This window comes from Drosophila subpulchrella, unplaced genomic scaffold (genome assembly GCF_014743375.2).
Source record: "Drosophila subpulchrella strain 33 F10 #4 breed RU33 unplaced genomic scaffold, RU_Dsub_v1.1 Primary Assembly Seq22, whole genome shotgun sequence".
NCBI lineage: Eukaryota > Metazoa > Arthropoda > Insecta > Diptera > Drosophilidae > Drosophila > Drosophila subpulchrella.
The window spans coordinates 230,317-246,881 of record NW_023665540.1 but is presented as its reverse complement, the minus strand read 5'-3'; the positions used below and the strand labels follow the sequence as shown (position 1 = coordinate 246,881).

The window sequence follows — 16,565 nt, the reverse complement described above, 5'->3', positions numbered from 1 at the left end:
TTAACAAAGCTTAGCCTAATAGTTGTGTTAGTGTTTTTGACTTGATCCCCCATTAAACGGGTATGTGGTTATAGATATTTTAACATTTCTATTAGATTTGTTTAATCTCCTAGCTTTGTTAGTGTAATTTTACACTCACTAATCTTGCTAAAACTCTTTTATTCCCACTCTCTCTCCCGCTCTATATTACAACTGTAATTTAAACTCTCTTGGAACCTGCCGATTTTCTGGTAGATTTTTGGAGTGCTTTTCTCTTATTCTCTCTCTCTTGCTTGCTTTACATTGTAACTGTTCGTGCGTAAAGTTGTCAGTGTCCCACAAGCAACGCTCAGTTGATAGAAGATTTATTCTCTCGTGCTCTCTTACATTCAAACTAAAACGCGATCTCGCGCTCTTATTTTTTTTCGTGTTTTGTGCCTTTGTTTTTGGAATTTGATCCCAGTGCCAAATTTACTTAAGGTATTTTTCATATTTTATTTTATTTTTATTTCATCTCCTAAAATGGCCTTGTCTGCTGCAAGAAAAATTGTACTCTTTCGGCTTCGACTAAAGACCCTTTTATTTTCTGCTGGCTCTGCGAATCGATGATGCACGTTAAATGCGCAGGATTTACTGGCAGAGTCAAAGACTTCATTGATCTGAATTCTGGTCTCATGTGGTCATGTGGATCCTGCAAGGAAATGGTAGTTGAGATGAGCGGCTTTATGAAGCAGACTCGAGACAGCCTTTTGAATCTCTCAGGTGCTTTTAAACAGCTCAATGAGGGGTTCTATTTCGTTTGTGCCCAATTTAATAATAAAAAATTACTAACTGAGTCGCCTAAACGTAAAAAAACCAGCTTAGCGGCAGTTAATACGGTCACGGTATCCACCCCAAATCCGAACTTGGTGGCTGCAGCAGTCTCTGTTAACACTGTGGTAAGTTAACCTACTGCGCCTATGGATACAGCTGTTTCAGGTGAAGTCACTGCTTCTCGAAGTCGGGTGGTAAAGAAACCTTCAGTGCCGGCTACGGTGCCGACCGTACCTATAGGTACAGAAGTTACTGTTTCTGGCTCTCAGCTTAGTGAGGTGCAATCTGCTGCTGGGGGACGTAAGAAATTATCAGTTGTTCCACATAGAAAACAATTATTTGTTTCGAGACTCACCCCAGATACCACATCTGAGGATGTTTTGGAATTTATTTGTGAAAAATTCCCATCCGAGAATATTTCAGTTGAACAATTTAGATTTTCATATGCTCGTAGTATATCGTCTTTTAAAATATTTGCTCCGCCTGATGTGTTTAAGGTACTACTTTCTGAAAGCTTTTGGCTTAATGATGATTTAGTAATAAAAGAATTTGTTCCCAATAAACCGAGAACAAATAACAGACCTTCCACTGCGCCAAAAAACTAAAAAGTGTATTTTTGGCTTATCAAAATGTTAGGGAACTAAATATGAAGCTAGCCAAGCTTTATGCTGACTCCTCTGCATTTACTGCTGATATTTTGGCTTTTACGGAAACTTGGCTGAAACCAGAGATATCTGACTCTGAAGTTCTGTCTAACAACTTTAATGCCTATAGGACCGATCGCTCCTCACGTAGGGGAGGCGGTGTGCTGATTGCCGTTAGCACTAGCCTAACATCCGAGAGAATTCACTCTGATACTCCTAATGAAATAGAATTTGTTAGTGTGAAAGTTTCCTTGCAATCATTCTCAATATTTGTTACATGTTCCTATATTCCACCTGGCTCTGATATAATAATTTATGAGCACCTTCTGTCTGCGATAAAATCTGTTCTATCCCTTCTTTCTAACAGTGACCTTTTGATTGTTTTGGGTGACTTTAATCTCCCGGATATTTCTTGGTCTCCTCCTACTGACTCACTAGTCGCTATACCTCTATCCGCCCATGATTTTGTAGATGGTCTTCTAGAATTATCGTTACAGCAAGTAAGCTTTATACGGAATTCATTAAATAGACAACTAGATCTCGTGTTTGTTTCAGACCCGTCTGAAGTCACGGTATCTAGAATTGACGCTCTTGTTGTACCTGAAGACCGATATCATCCAACAATGGAATTGACAATCTGCCTCCCATGCGTTGATACCCTCTCTCCTTTAGTTTCTCAAACTAAAGTGAGATGTTTCCGAAAATGTAACTATAAAAAACTTAACGACATGATTTCTCAATATAATTGGACAGAATTGTACAATTGTATGGATATTGAAAGTGCCACTGAACACTTCTATATAGTGTTAAATACCTTTTTTAATGAATGCGTTCCTGATAACTTTCCTTCAAAGACAAAGAGGCCACCTTGGTTTACCAATGCGCTTCAAAGACTTAAAAACCTTAAGACAAACACTTATAAAAAGTATAAGAAATCGGGTAAGCCATCTGATTTTTCGAAATATGTAGTGGCTCGATCGGATTTTAATGTTCTCAATAGTCATTGCTATTCTATGTATTTAAGTCGATGTAAATTTGAATTTTCAAATGATCCGAAGCAGTTTTATAACTTTGTCAATGCCAAGCGTAAGTCGTCAGCATTGCCTTCATCGGTACGTTTTAACTCAATGGAGGCATCGACGGATTCTGAAATTGCTGATTTATTTGCCGAGTTTTTCCAAACTACTTATAGTTCGGCTGCTTGGTCAAATTCTAACTACCCTAATCCCTTAAATAAGGCAAATTGTATCTTTACCCCTGAAATTACGGAAATTTCTCTCGTAAGAGACTTAGAAAAAACAACGCCAACTTATTCTCCCGGTCCTGATGGACTCCCCGGGTGTGTGCTTAAGTTTTGTGCGTCAACCATATGTAAACCGATTCTTAAACTTTTTAATTTGTCTATTTCATCGTCAGTTTTTCCTACTATCTGGAAGGACTCTTTTATCATTCCACTTCACAAAAAGGGTGCGAAGGCGGATGCCCAGAATTACAGAGGTATTTCTAAATTGTCGGCAATTCCTAAAGCATTTGAACGTATTATTACTTCTCATTTGCAAAATTATTGTCCTCGCTAATATCACCGTGTCATCATAGTTTTGTTAAGCGAAGATCGACCACCACCAACCTTCTGGAATTGTCATCTATTGTAATAAATGGATTTAAGAATAAAATGCAGACTGACGTTATATACACAGATTTTAGTAAGGCCTTTGACTCTGTCAACCACTCTCTTCTCTTATTTAAATTAAATCAGCTTCGGTTTCCATGTAATCTATTAACTTGGATTTCAAGTTATTTGAATGGTAGGACTCAGAGGGTTATATTCAAGAACTCTGCCTCAAAACTGATCTATGTGACATCTGGAGTGCCTCAGGGTAGTCATTTGGGCCCTTTGCTGTTTACTTTGTTTATTAACGATCTTCCCTCTATCATAACACTCTCTCGTGTACTAATGTATACTGATGATGTTAAGCTTTGTTTATCACATAATGATATAGCGTCGGGTTTCAACTTACAGTCAGATATTGATTGTTTTCAGGGATGGTGTGAGTATAACCTTTTAAATTTGAACTGCCTTAAATGCAACGTTATGACTTTTCATAGGGGTTTTCCTACTTTTGTTAGTTACTCTCTTCAAAATACGCCACTCGACCGCATATATTCAGTTAATGACTTAGGCGTTCTTCTGGACCCAAAACTTAAATTTGACTGCCACATAATGTCCACTGTCAGCAAGGCCATGAGTGTTCTTGGGTTTATAAAGCGTTGGTCAAAAGAATTTGATGACCCTTATACAACCAAATTATTATTTACCTCCCTTGTCCGTCCTATTTTGGAATATTGTTCTTCGGTTTGGAGTACACAATATCAAGTGCATATTGACCGTATTGAGTCGGTACAAAAAAAATTTCTTCTTTTTGCCCTTCGTAGTTTGAACTGGGATCAAAACATAAGGCTACCTTCCTATCAGAGTAGATTACTATTGCTTAATTTACCTACCCTTGCAAATCGTAGAACAATGCTTGGTACTATTTTTATGCAAAATCTTATAAGAGGTGATATTGATTCTGTAGAACTTGTAAACCGCCTAACTTTCAATGTTCCTGTTAGACTTACACGAAATTATTATCCCCTAAATTTGCCACGATGTACATCAAATTTTTGTCTGCACGAGCCCTTTCGCGTTCTATGTAATAATTATAACAATCTTTACCATTTAATTTGCACATCATCTTCTATCCCGGTATTAAAAACTAATATTTTAACTCATTTGCTTCACTCTTAGTTGCTTCTTTTATTTTCATTTGTGTCCCGTCTCTATTTGTTTTTTGTATCTTCCTCGCGAACTCGCATTTTTGCCCAAATTTATAGAAGGGCCCCGCGCGTAACAAGCACGTGCTTGGTGTCGTTGGGCCACTTGTTTGTACTGCTCGTAGTGCATCAACGTCCATCATATATAAATAAATTCGGGTAAATATAAGAATTTATAGACTATATCCCCATGTAATAAATGCCATTAAAATTAGAAACGGTTTTATCCATTTAAAATCCAAAATTGGTATACAAAACCAATTAAATTCCTCAAATGTATAAAAAGGTAATCTTACATTATAAATAATTTTTTTCTTATTTTAAGAATATTTTCCTTAATTTAAAGTTTTTTTACCATACATTTAAGAAAAATTTGTCATTATTTCCAGAAATGGCAAACTAAATTCAACAAAATTATTTATTTAAAATAAAGGCGAGTCGCCGTTGGATGAAAATCATAGGCGATTTTCTCGATTTAACGGCGGATTGCTTAAGTTAAGGGCGATTTTTTGTTTGGGTGTGGAAGATGGCCAGTATATATGTGTTTTGGGCGACTTCAACTTATCTTCGCTCGTGTGGGCTCATGATGTTGAGTCTTCAGCAATGGTTCCCAGTAATTTGCATCTTCCCCACGAAATCTTAGTCATCGATGAGCTTCTTAGTATGGGATTAGTCCAGATTAACCATGTATTAAATAACCTAAGTAATCTTCTAGATCTAATTTTTGTACATCCTGATTTAAGCCTAAATTTATGTTGCAGTGATAATCCTCTAGCCGCGTGTGATGCTCATCACAAGCCCCTATTAATCTCAATTACTATACTTACATTAATTCTAGCAGTTTAGATTCTATCCGTAATGATATTTCTAATATTAGATGGGCGGAAGTCCTCTCGCATGCTTACTATTGTAGGTAGATACGCTAAAACTAGAGTTCAAAGTTCTTATAGACTACCATGGTACACACGAGGACTAAAAAAATACAAAAATCTCAGAAATAAATTCTATAAGCGCTACATAGAAAGCGGTGATGCTGCTGACTTTGATAAATTCTTATATAGCCAATATATTGCTGATATAGAGCGTAAATTAATTACCAATCCTAAATCATTCTGGCACTTTGTCAATTCTAAACGAACAACCTCTTACTTTCCTTCCCATATGTCATTTGAAAGTCTTTCAGCTTCCTCGGATAGTGGGGTCGCTAATCTAGTTGCTAAGTACTTTGCAAATAACTTAGAACCGAGCTCACTGTGGAATGACGATGATTCACTCAGTGCCATTGCCACGATGCTAAATATTGGGTGCTTAGATGTCACTGATTTTGACTGCTATATGGCGGCTGAGAGTTTTAACGACTCAGGAAAATTAGAATGGCCTTTCTCCATTTATTTTGAAAAATTGTATAGGTGTTCTTTGTGAGCCCCTTAAAATGATCTTTAACAAGTCTCTTTCCACTGGCGCATTTGCGCATAGATGGAAACTTGCCACAGTTTCTCCTATATTCAAGTCTGGTTGCAAAAATATTGTTTCAAATTATAGGCCAATCGCAAAGCTAAGTAATGTCTCAAAAATGTTTGAACGAATTGGACGGTCAACTACCACTAATTTAGCTACGTTCAATTTTTTTTTGCATCCACTCGTTTATCAGTCATCATCAAGTTGATGTAGTCTACACCGACCTCGCCAAAGCATTTGACAAAGTCTCCCATAATGCTTTATTGGCTAATCTGCAGAAATTGGGATTTCATTTATCAATACTAAATTGATTTAAATCTTATTTAGATGGCCGGATTTATAGAGTATAGTGCAATAGTGTTTTCTCAAACCCGTATGTGGAACTGCTGGCTTTCCTCAGGGAAGTGCATTGGGTCCGTTTCTTTTCATCATCTTCATTAATGATTTAAGCTATTGCATAAAAAATTATGAATTCCTGTTGTTTGCGGACGATCTTAAAATATTTAGGTCTGTGAATTTAATCTCTGATAGTGATCTTCTTCAAAATGACCTAGTAAAAGTGGGAAATTGCTGTTCTCGTAATAAGTTGCCTCTGAACTTGTCAAAATGTTTCTACGTTAGGTACAACAAACGATTAATTAATGTTCTTAGCTCGTATTCCATTAGCTCCCATATTCTGTCCTTAAGAAATGAATCCCTGGACCTAGGAGTTATTTTTGATACCAAATTTACCTTCATTGATCACATAAATTGCATAATTCCAAAGGCATGCGCTATTGGGTTTGTAAAACGAAATTCCACGCAATTTTAAGAGCAGTACTCGAAACTAAGCCTACTTTCTTCGTTCATTAGGTCCAGATTGGAATATGCTTCGTTTGTCTGGAGTCCGACTGGTACTACACAAATCAATCGTATTAAGCGTGTTCAAAAAAAATTTCTACCTCTTTCTTTAAACTTGAATGACCCGGTCCCCTCTTACTCTGCGAAATGTCGTCTTGTGCACCTTTCTTCCCTGCAAGATCGTAGAACAATTAGCGCACTAGTTTTTATTTGTGACCTCCTGTCCTCCAAAATAGCATTGCTGAGCAGCATAAGCTTTTCCGTGCCTGGTAGGTCTTTAAGGTCATTTGAACCTTTTTTTATTCCGGCCTATAGAGCATATTATGCTTTTAATGAGCCTCTGTTTAGGGCCTTATTCTACTAGAACATACTTCCATCTCACATGCGGCTGGACCCATGCTCCCCCATAGAATTAATTAAGAAAACCCTTTACAATTACCTTTCATCCCTTAGTATTTAGTTTAGTAATAGTCAAGTAGCCAGTTAAGGTACCAACTGTTGGCGAAATAAATAAATAAATAATTTTCCAGCGTCGTTAAAACTCTCTGCAGCCATATGACAGTTAGAATCAGTGACATCTAAGCACCCAATACATCGTAGCAATGGTACGGAGCGATTCATCATCATTCCACAAAGTGCTTGGCTTAAATTTTGAAGCAGATTGGCGATCCCCATGTCTGTGGAAGCTAACAGGCTGTAAAATTATGAGAAGTTGTTCTTTTGGATTTTACAAAGTGCTAGAACGATTTATAATTACTAAAATTTACTTTCTACATTCGCAATGTATTGACTATACTAGGGCTGCAATTGAAGTTTCTGACCTAGGTCACTTCTGGAAGTGTCGCCGAAGTCACTACTAGAAGTGTCGCCGAAGTGGCACATTTCTTCCCGACGGGAGTCACTTCCGCGATCCGAATGCGATATCGCCGAAGTAACTTTTGGAAGTGTCGCCGTAGTCACTTATGGAAGTCACTCAGAAGTGACTTTACATACATATGCTATATGCTATATGTTATTTAGGTCCAGCTCCGTTGACATAAGAAATGTATTAATAACCATTTCTAAAAGAAACAGAAAAAAATTGTTTTTTGTTCAGTCAATGTTAAAATAAACTAGAAGACTTTACCTTTTATAATGAAATATGTTAAGAATCGTTGGATGCTGGGTTCCTCTGCAGTTTCACACCAAATAATGTCCACAGCTAGTTTGTCCGTAAATAGCTTTCAATAATCGAACAGCTCACGATTAGCACGTGATGGCGCATCCTTTGTTGAGAGGGACATTTAAATATGTTAAGCAATTAAAAACATTTAGAAACAAGAAAGGAAGTTAGCTTCGGCATGCCGAAGTTTGTATACCCTTGCAGTTATAAAAATTAAATTTAATTCAAAATTCTTACAAATACTAAAAATGATATTCCCAATAGTATAAGATAATATGTCAAAAAACACCGATGCTATAATTTATTTCATATTATTCTCCCACCAATTTTCCGATCGTTCGTATGGCAGCTATATGATATAGACGTCCGATTTTTATAAAATTAAATTCGAAATTCAGAACTAATTAAAAAAGGTTATTTCCAAGCGTAGGAGGTTACATATATGTTAAAAAACACCAAAGATATAATTAAAAAAAATTTTTTTCTGATCGTTCCTATGGGAGCTATAAGATATAGTTGGCTGTTTCTGACTTATATATTACCTGCAAAAGAAAGAAGACTTTTGGGAATGTTCCAGCCCGATAGCTTTAAGACTGAGGTCTCTCAGCGTAGAAACGGACGGACAGACGGACAGACAGACATGGCTAGATCGACTCGTCTAGTGATGCTGATTAAGAATATATATACTTTATGGGGTGGGAAACGTCTCCTTCACTGCCTTGCAAACTTCTGACTGAAATCATTATACCCTCTGCAAGGGTATAAAAAACAAAGCTATATTTTTATAACGCACAAATTTGACACTGTCCACGGACAAATCGCGCAACGAAATGACGCTCGAGTGAAAAATAATAGCGTGGGTCAAAAAAAAAGACCCGAGAAATTTTCAGAAAAAAGGGGTAACTGAAAATTACCGCGATTTTTTTATCGCATGTTTTTTCCCACTAACTTTGTTTTTGTAAAATGTGTACTATCGTCATTCTATCGCGCAGAAGTATCTCAGAAGTAACTTCTTCGCGATCCCGACCCTTTTTGTTTTGTAAAATGTGTACTATCGTCTTTCTATCGCTCAGAAGAGTCTCAATAGTTACTTCATCGCGATCCCGACCCTTTTTGTTTTTTTTTTTTTAATGTGTACTATCGTTTATATATCGTCCAGAAGTGACTTAGAAGTGACTTCTACGCGATATATGTATATTTTGTTTTTTTAAAATGTGTTCCATCGTCTTTCTATCGCGCAGAAGTTACCAAAAACGGGACTTCTGGACGACAGGCGATAGAAATATCGGCCTTTTGCTTGCAGGGTTAGGACCAGTTAGCTTTTTCTAGAGAACACATCCTTGGACATTTTTTCCACCAGCTTACAATTGATATTGCATGTTTTTCCTCGTTGGTTTCCGGACAATTTGACATTCGCTCAAAAAAGCCTCGTGTGGATTGGTGCAAAGAAATTTTGAAAAAAAAACAATCGCGGTGTTCAAAAGACTTTTATAAGATCGTCACAGGTGACGAATCATGGATCTATGCTTATGAGCCGAATCAAAACAGCAATCGACAGTGTGGGTCCTCGAAGACGAGTCAAGTTCAACGAAAGTTGTTCGAGGAAGAAGCACTTCGAAGCAAATAGTAACCTTTTTCTTCGGTTAAACTAGTCATGTGGCGACAGTTCCGCTTAAGAAACTTAGGACCGTCAGTTTTGAATGGTACACCACCATTTGTTTGCCTGTAGTCTACTAAGAAATTCGGAAAAACGAACAAGAGAAGACTGATCATTGTGTACCATGACAACGTGAGCTCTCACACATCAGCTCAAACCAACTCGTTTTTGACCGGCCAAAACGTCGAATTGATGGTTTATCCGCCGTACAGTCCTGACTTGGCACCCAATGATTTCTTTTTATTCCCGCACATCAAGAGAAAAATGCGTGGTCAACTATTTTCGTTGCCAGAAGATGCTGTTGAGGCGTTCGAAACCCATGTTTTTGAGGTGTCTCAATCGGAGTGCTTCGACAATTGGTTTCATTGCATCCAAATATGTGTAAATTTTGCTGGAGAATACTTTGAAAACAATAAATCATAGCTCGCAAATATCTGTTGACCGTTTTTCTTCTTGCGAGCACAACCGAAAAAGTTCTCGGTCTCGGTCTAAGCAAGAAAGTCTTGCTGTCTTCATTTATGTTTTCTGTCGAGCGCTTTTCGTTGAGCTCTTTGTATGTCGATCTTTCAATGAGCGGTGCGAGAGAGCGGAACAAGAAACGCTCGCAGAATGACAGTCAGAAAAAGACCGATTGACCGAAAATCTCCACGCTAACGGTCTTCACATTTACTTTCGTTGTTGTAAAAAAGAAATAGTATAATTTGTTTAAAATAACAATTTAAATATATTTTCAAATAATTTTGTTAACGATCTCAATTAATATAGATATAGATATATAGATATTAATAGACGCTTAACGATTTGCTTGCCTATGCGTGTGAATGTATACAAATACATACGCAAAAGACCTTTTGCTTCACTGAACACTACAAAACGGTCTTGGAACAACCAGAACAAAACAGAATAGAAAAAAAGGTTTCGCTCTGAACGCGAACGAGCTATTTCAAGAACCCATAAATCGATTGCTCTCTGAGTCTTTTTGTAAAGAGTCAGGAAAAGACACTTATTTGCAGACATCGAGAAACGGTCGATAGTTATTTGCGAGCTCTGCAATAAATCGATTTTGAATGATAAATATTAACATTATCACTATTAGGCCAGAAATATATATATCAACCCTCGTTTTATATTATTTGAGGGAACTCAAACTCCCTCAGAGGCCTGTAACGATCGAAGTCCATAGAATCACCGCTTCCGATGTAGCGTTTATAGAATTTATTTCTAAGATTTATTTTACATCTTTAACTCTTGTGTTACAGGGTAGTCTATAAGAGGTTTGTACTCTAGTTTTAGCATGTTTTCTAACAATAGTAGAACAAAAAGATAAAATAAAATAAAAATATTCACGTCAGCATGCGAGAGGAACACCGCACATCTAATACTATAAATATCTTTTTGAATGGAACATAAACCAAAGAATTTCATGTTGAGCCAGGTTTCAACAAAAATAATGACGTCATGCTCACATTGAGATGTTGCCAAAAGAGGGGCTGAGATTTTTTACGCATACCACCGACGTTTTGGGAATATATACTGAAACTTGTACTATTTGCGCATGTCGGGTCTACCAAAGGTCATGCTATCACTTATCGGTCCAACGTCATGGCCCAAATCACAAAGAGGCCTTGCTAGTATCGTCGCATAATTACCTTAATTATTTGTAAGAACCTTAAGTAGTTTTAAAGTGCGGATACGTATAGGCTGGTGATCATTGCTCCAACTGTTTGGTGCGCAATCATCGTCATTAGCATTCAAAATAGCACTATGGCTAGAGCATCTCCAGAGAGCACTGTCAGAGAGAGCAAACCGAGAGGCTCGGCATCCAGCCAAAAGCTGGGAGAAAGATGTAGCATTAGTCCAACGGCGAAACGGCAAAAAAGGAAAGCGCATATTCAGTAGGCGAAGAATAAAATCTCCAGCCGATGTTCTTGGTGCCAAGGAAGTATGGTGAAACACGAGCGCAGTAAAAAAGGCAATTAGCAGCCGATGTTATTGCGAAAACGCACTAGCGAAAAGAGGAAGGCTTGCAGAATAATTCCCGCAAGAGTGTCGGCAGTTGTCGGGTTTTTTGATGGAAGAGTAAACGTTGAATTTTTTTCCGGCCTCCGGCAAATTAGCTATGACTCCATCCCCCACCACATTGGCCCCCTTCCTATGAATAAATCTATTCACCTTAACTGAGTTCGGCCAAAACTTATTCTTAAATACTGAGCTATAAAACTGATCGGGGCTACCAAGCTTGAAATTTAAAAACTTCAAAGTTGGCGGTTAGGTTAGGTTAGAACGGCTGACAGACTTCAGTCTGACAGAGTTAGACCACTTTTGGGCCTTTGTGACACCGTATCTAGTTCCCTATCTTACATGCCAAACTTTGAATCGGCTGCTTAACATTAACAATGGTTAGATTTTAAAGTTTCAAAGTATGCATAGGGCTGGACAAATCCAGAGGTGTTTTAAAAATTATTCTTCCTTCTTATCCCGGCAGCTTCTGCAGAAATTATTTTTTTGGGTACTCAGCCTGCCAGCATGCGGGGAAGCCAGCCCGTTAGAATTAGCATCCCGCACTCCATGCTGTCGAAATTTAGCAGATCAGCTGTTCTCTTGCTGTTTACCGTAGTCCACGTCTGCACAGTGGTCGCTGCCATTGGCCAAAACTCAATAAAATGATTTTCTTTGGAACTTCTAACGGGACTTTTTAAAACTGGAATGAAAAGAGCGAGGACGTGTCTACTTGCTTGCATTTGGTCCGCAGTGCAGTGCAACGCAGTGAATTAAAAAAACTTAAATAAATTATAAACCACGGTTAAACCCAATACGATTGTAATGGAAATTGTTTATAATGGTATATACTTTGTTTTTACAGATGCATGTATTGTTCGCGCCAAAAGGGCGTTCAATTTCTGGAGGCAGTATCGACCGGCAGTTTTCTCCGGATGTCTACATCTCGCGCGCTCGTACTACCCTCTGCTTTCCTTCTCCATCTCTCCCCTAAGTCTCCGCTCAGCTCTGAAGTAGTTATATTTCAAAAGTGTCCAAATAAACACCCACGCACGTCGCATACGAAACCCCAGAGTACCCCCGGGTTTTTGCGTATCCTTCGTTCTTGGGACTTCACCTAATTCAGAGGTCAAGCCATTTTTTGGTCCAGCCTGAAGCCGGATTTATAATTTTTGGATTTTCCTCTCCTGGAGTTTCCTTGGAGTTTTCCCAACAGGCTTGAACCGCTTCAAATTGGTCCAACTTACTTTTATTTGCCGGTCACACAATCAGTTTTTCGAACCCTATTTCGACTACTTCTGTATGATATAGTGATTAATCCCACGCAATGACATTTAATATATGTATTTCAATTCCGTTACTTGTGCCCGACAATATTCCAGTTTCCTTTGCCCGCAACTGTACACTTTAAACAATTCCAGTCGATATTCGAGTGCTACTATTCAACTTAAAATATTTCTGAAATATATTTTTAATTCCAATTGTGTGTAAAATATCACTCAGGCGTAGTAAAAAAAATTCCCAATTATACAATTTTTCCTTAAGACTTGAACTGTTTATTTTTTTTACTGTGTTCCAGCTGCGAATGTATATTTACATAAATATTTAAATACAGTCCACTTTAACTAATCTTTCTAATATAGTCCACCCCAACTACTTTTCTCGACCTCTAATCACTGCTAAATTAGTTCTAAAACTGAAAACAAATTGATTCCAGCAAAACGTCTGCAATTAAATTCTGCAGTTAACAAACATCCGCACCGACAAACGAACATAAACTAAGTGTTTACAATTTCCGCTCCGTTATTCCGCTATTCTCACCCCACGTATGTACACTGTACATACATACATATGTATATCGACCTTTTCTCCAGCGCACAGTGGGTCAAAAAATTAAAGTCCGTAATTCTTTACAATCCCATATAATAAATATTCATTGAATTTGCTGATCCGACAGTGTGACCGTATATTTTTACGGACGGATTGGTTCCTAAATTCCAATAAGTTTCTAGCCCATTTCCGTTTCCTTACTTCTTAATTAAAATTCTAAATTATTTTTATTTAATATATCATGGCAACATCAGTAAAATCCGCTTTAGCACGATTTATGGACATAGCTGACTGTCTGATCCAATTTAAGGCCACTGTGAACGCTCCAGGTGCTCCTAACGTAATCCGCCTGTAAAATTCGTCCCGATCATTTAAATTCCTTGTGGCAAACGGTAAAAGCAGCATATGACATATGCTCCGATTGCGTTGTGGCTGCAGGCGAGAGCGCCGCAGACACCAAATCCATACTAAATTCTAAGTATTACCAAACTTACTCCACTTTTGAAACGGGGCTCCTCCTGATTACCTCAAGCTCCAGCAATTCCGTCCCGAATTACCACGTCTTATGCTCCTTCCTATCGGCAAAAGAGGTTTTCTGGGGCGTTTATCTTTGCTGGCCGACTTTCCGGGACCTTTTCACGGCGATATACATAGACATTCCGAGTCTAACGTCCGTTGAAAAATTGTTTTACTTAAATTCAAAAACAAGTGGCGAAGCTCATTCCATAGTTTCGAGATCCCCACTCACCAGTGTTTCGAAAATAAGCGATTGTAGGTGAACAGTCAACCTAAAAGTCTCTTCAATTCATAGCACAGGAGTCTGCAGCAGCCTTAAAGGAACTTCAACGCACTATTCAAGGTTGCTTAACTTCCTTATGTGCTCGACAAAACTACCAAAGCTCTCTCATCAATCCATCCAAAATAAAGCCGAAACTCCTACGTGGCTCGAGCTTGATCCTTTTTCGACTGAGCGCCATCGAACTCTTGAGGCCGTCGATAGCTTCCGATCTGCCAAATTTCTCCACGTCCATTCCAAAGACACTAGTCGAATGGCAGAATTTCCAAAAATTAATTCCTTCAATACAAGGGTAGTTTCGATACCCAAAGGCACTGCGTTCTGTGTTCAAAGAAGAATGACGGTAGACGATCGCCTAGCCTATATCCAAAGAAAGCAGTTGTGCTCCAAATGCTTTGCAAGCAGCCATCAATTCCAGGATTGCACATTTGCTTACAACTGTCTCTTTTGCCAAGATCAACATCACACATTGCTGCATCAAAGCAGCGGTCCTACTGCTCTACCGATTCCATCCGACCCTCCAAGGCCAGTATCCGCCTCATTTCCACACACAATTTCGTCCTATTCAGCTCAAGTTTCCGTACAAAAAGTCCCTCCTAAGAATACTCCACCCGAATATTGGGTTCCACATCTCGCCTTGGATGGCAGTTGTTCTCGAGGTATTAAGTCCTACCAATGCCGAGTATGCCAAAAGATCCATCCTCTACGGAAGTGCCACCACTTTCTGCGGCTTAGCCCCCAGAAAACAGGGAGTACATATCCAGAAGTACTGCTCCAATTGCTTGGCGTACCATCATTCCAAGAACTCCTGCACAACTGCGGAAAGGGCCACTACACTCTCCTACATACGGACGACCAATCTTCACTTCCATTATACATCTGAGCCTAGTATCCTGAGGTTCTTGCTACGGGTGTCCTCGCAAGGGGACGGGAAAATGTTCACGCCAAATCCCTGTTTAATTTCTGGAGGCAGTGTCGAGCGGCAATTTTCTTCAGATGTCTACATCTCGCGCGCTCGCACTGTCCTCTGCTCTCCCTCTCCATCTATCCACTAAGTCTCCGCTCCGCTCTGGAGCGCTTAAGTTAAGCTAGGCTAAGTAGTTATATTTTCAAAGTGTCCAAATAAACACCCACGCACGTCGTACCTTTTTTTCTGTTTTTGCGTACCTTTGGTTCTTTGGACTTCACTTATTTCAGCGACCAAGCCAAGAAGTAAGTAAAGAATTGGTAAAAACGTGCGTCTTATTTAGTTCGTAAATGCTGTGCATTACAATGATTAGGTAAAGTTTTAAGTGCTTTCCCCCTTTGCCCCAAATTATGTTTGTAATCTGTTATTTATGAATATGAAGACTGTAAAAATATTTCCTTCAGCTGCAGAAACTTGCAGATGCATTTTTTAGCAGCTCTATCTAGGAATGAAGCCCTTTTTTGTTTTGTGTCTGTGTGTGTTGTTGTGGTCGTTGTAGTTTGTTTTTGATGTTTCGCTTCTTGCTTTGTGTTTTATGTTTTGTTTTTAGAATATTTTGTAGTTTTATTAATTTATTCTTTTCTTGGGAACGAATATTCATTTCTTGTTATTCTCGAAATCATGTTTTTAGCATTTGGCAGAACGAATGCGGTACTCTTGCCTAAAGAATTGAAAATGTGCTGGATGTTTTAATTAAAGAGCTTAAAAATTCTGGACATGAGCCGGTTGTGGAAGAATTCAAAAAACAAATATCCTACATCTGAAATTAGCTCGCATTATTTTAGAAAAACGTTAAACGGAAACAATCAACGTTTAAAAAAAATATTCTGATTGGCTTGAGCAAGCAAATTATTGTCTTTAAATGCTGCTCACCAGCAAAGGTTTCTAATTTACCTCGTGGACGTCCCAAAAAGAATTTCTCTGAAGGTTTCATGGAATGTCAATTAACTAAACATTAATATTTAATGATACGTACATTTATAAACTCAAAAACATCGAATAAATTAGGGCCCAGCTATGATCAAGCTCAGTGTGTATAACATAAAAGCTATCCGGATAATATTATTGCCTGCGAATCTCATGCAGAAGTTGAACTTCAAAATTTATTGGAACACACGCATATTGTAACTTCAAGACGATGTTATCAACGATATCAATGATGACCATCTGATTTTGTTCGGAAAATGGGGATTTGGTGGTAGCACGAGACATGCTGAATATTAACAGATGATGATAGATAGCCACCTTACAGACAGCACTATGTTTCTTACATCATATGTGCCGCTTAGACTCGTTTCAAAATCGGACCATTCCAAAATAGTTTAGAAGAATCCATGGTCATCATCTACCCGATATTGCAGACCAATCCGGTACCGATTTAAAAAGGTGACGACTCAGCTTTGCCTTGACGAAGAGGCGTATTTTGAAAACAAGATTGATCAGCTTAATTGTAGCATGGTTGCAATACAAAATCGAACAATTAAAATCGACCACTCTTCGCAGTTTGTAACGCGTTATGTGATACAACATCCACAAAATGCAATATATATAATGCAAAGCCTACAGAAAATAATTATTTAAAAATTTGTGTAATAAAAATAAGTTCA

At 38.2% G+C, this 16,565-nt stretch overlaps 1 protein-coding gene across 7 annotated transcripts in view; it reads left to right on the top strand.

Moving 5' to 3' along the window:
- Window positions 1-16,565, top strand: part of LOC119559353 (UDP-N-acetylglucosamine--peptide N-acetylglucosaminyltransferase 110 kDa subunit) — a 286,535-nt gene that overhangs the window by 252,226 nt on the left and 17,744 nt on the right. The window contains exon 10 of one of the 7 annotated variants that reach the window (XR_005220745.1): window positions 15,189-15,203. The exons of the other annotated variants lie outside the window; for them this stretch is intronic. The gene's annotated coding sequence lies outside the window, so the exon portion shown is untranslated. The remainder of the gene's footprint in view (window positions 1-15,188; window positions 15,204-16,565) is intronic. 7 annotated transcript variants of the gene reach the window in all.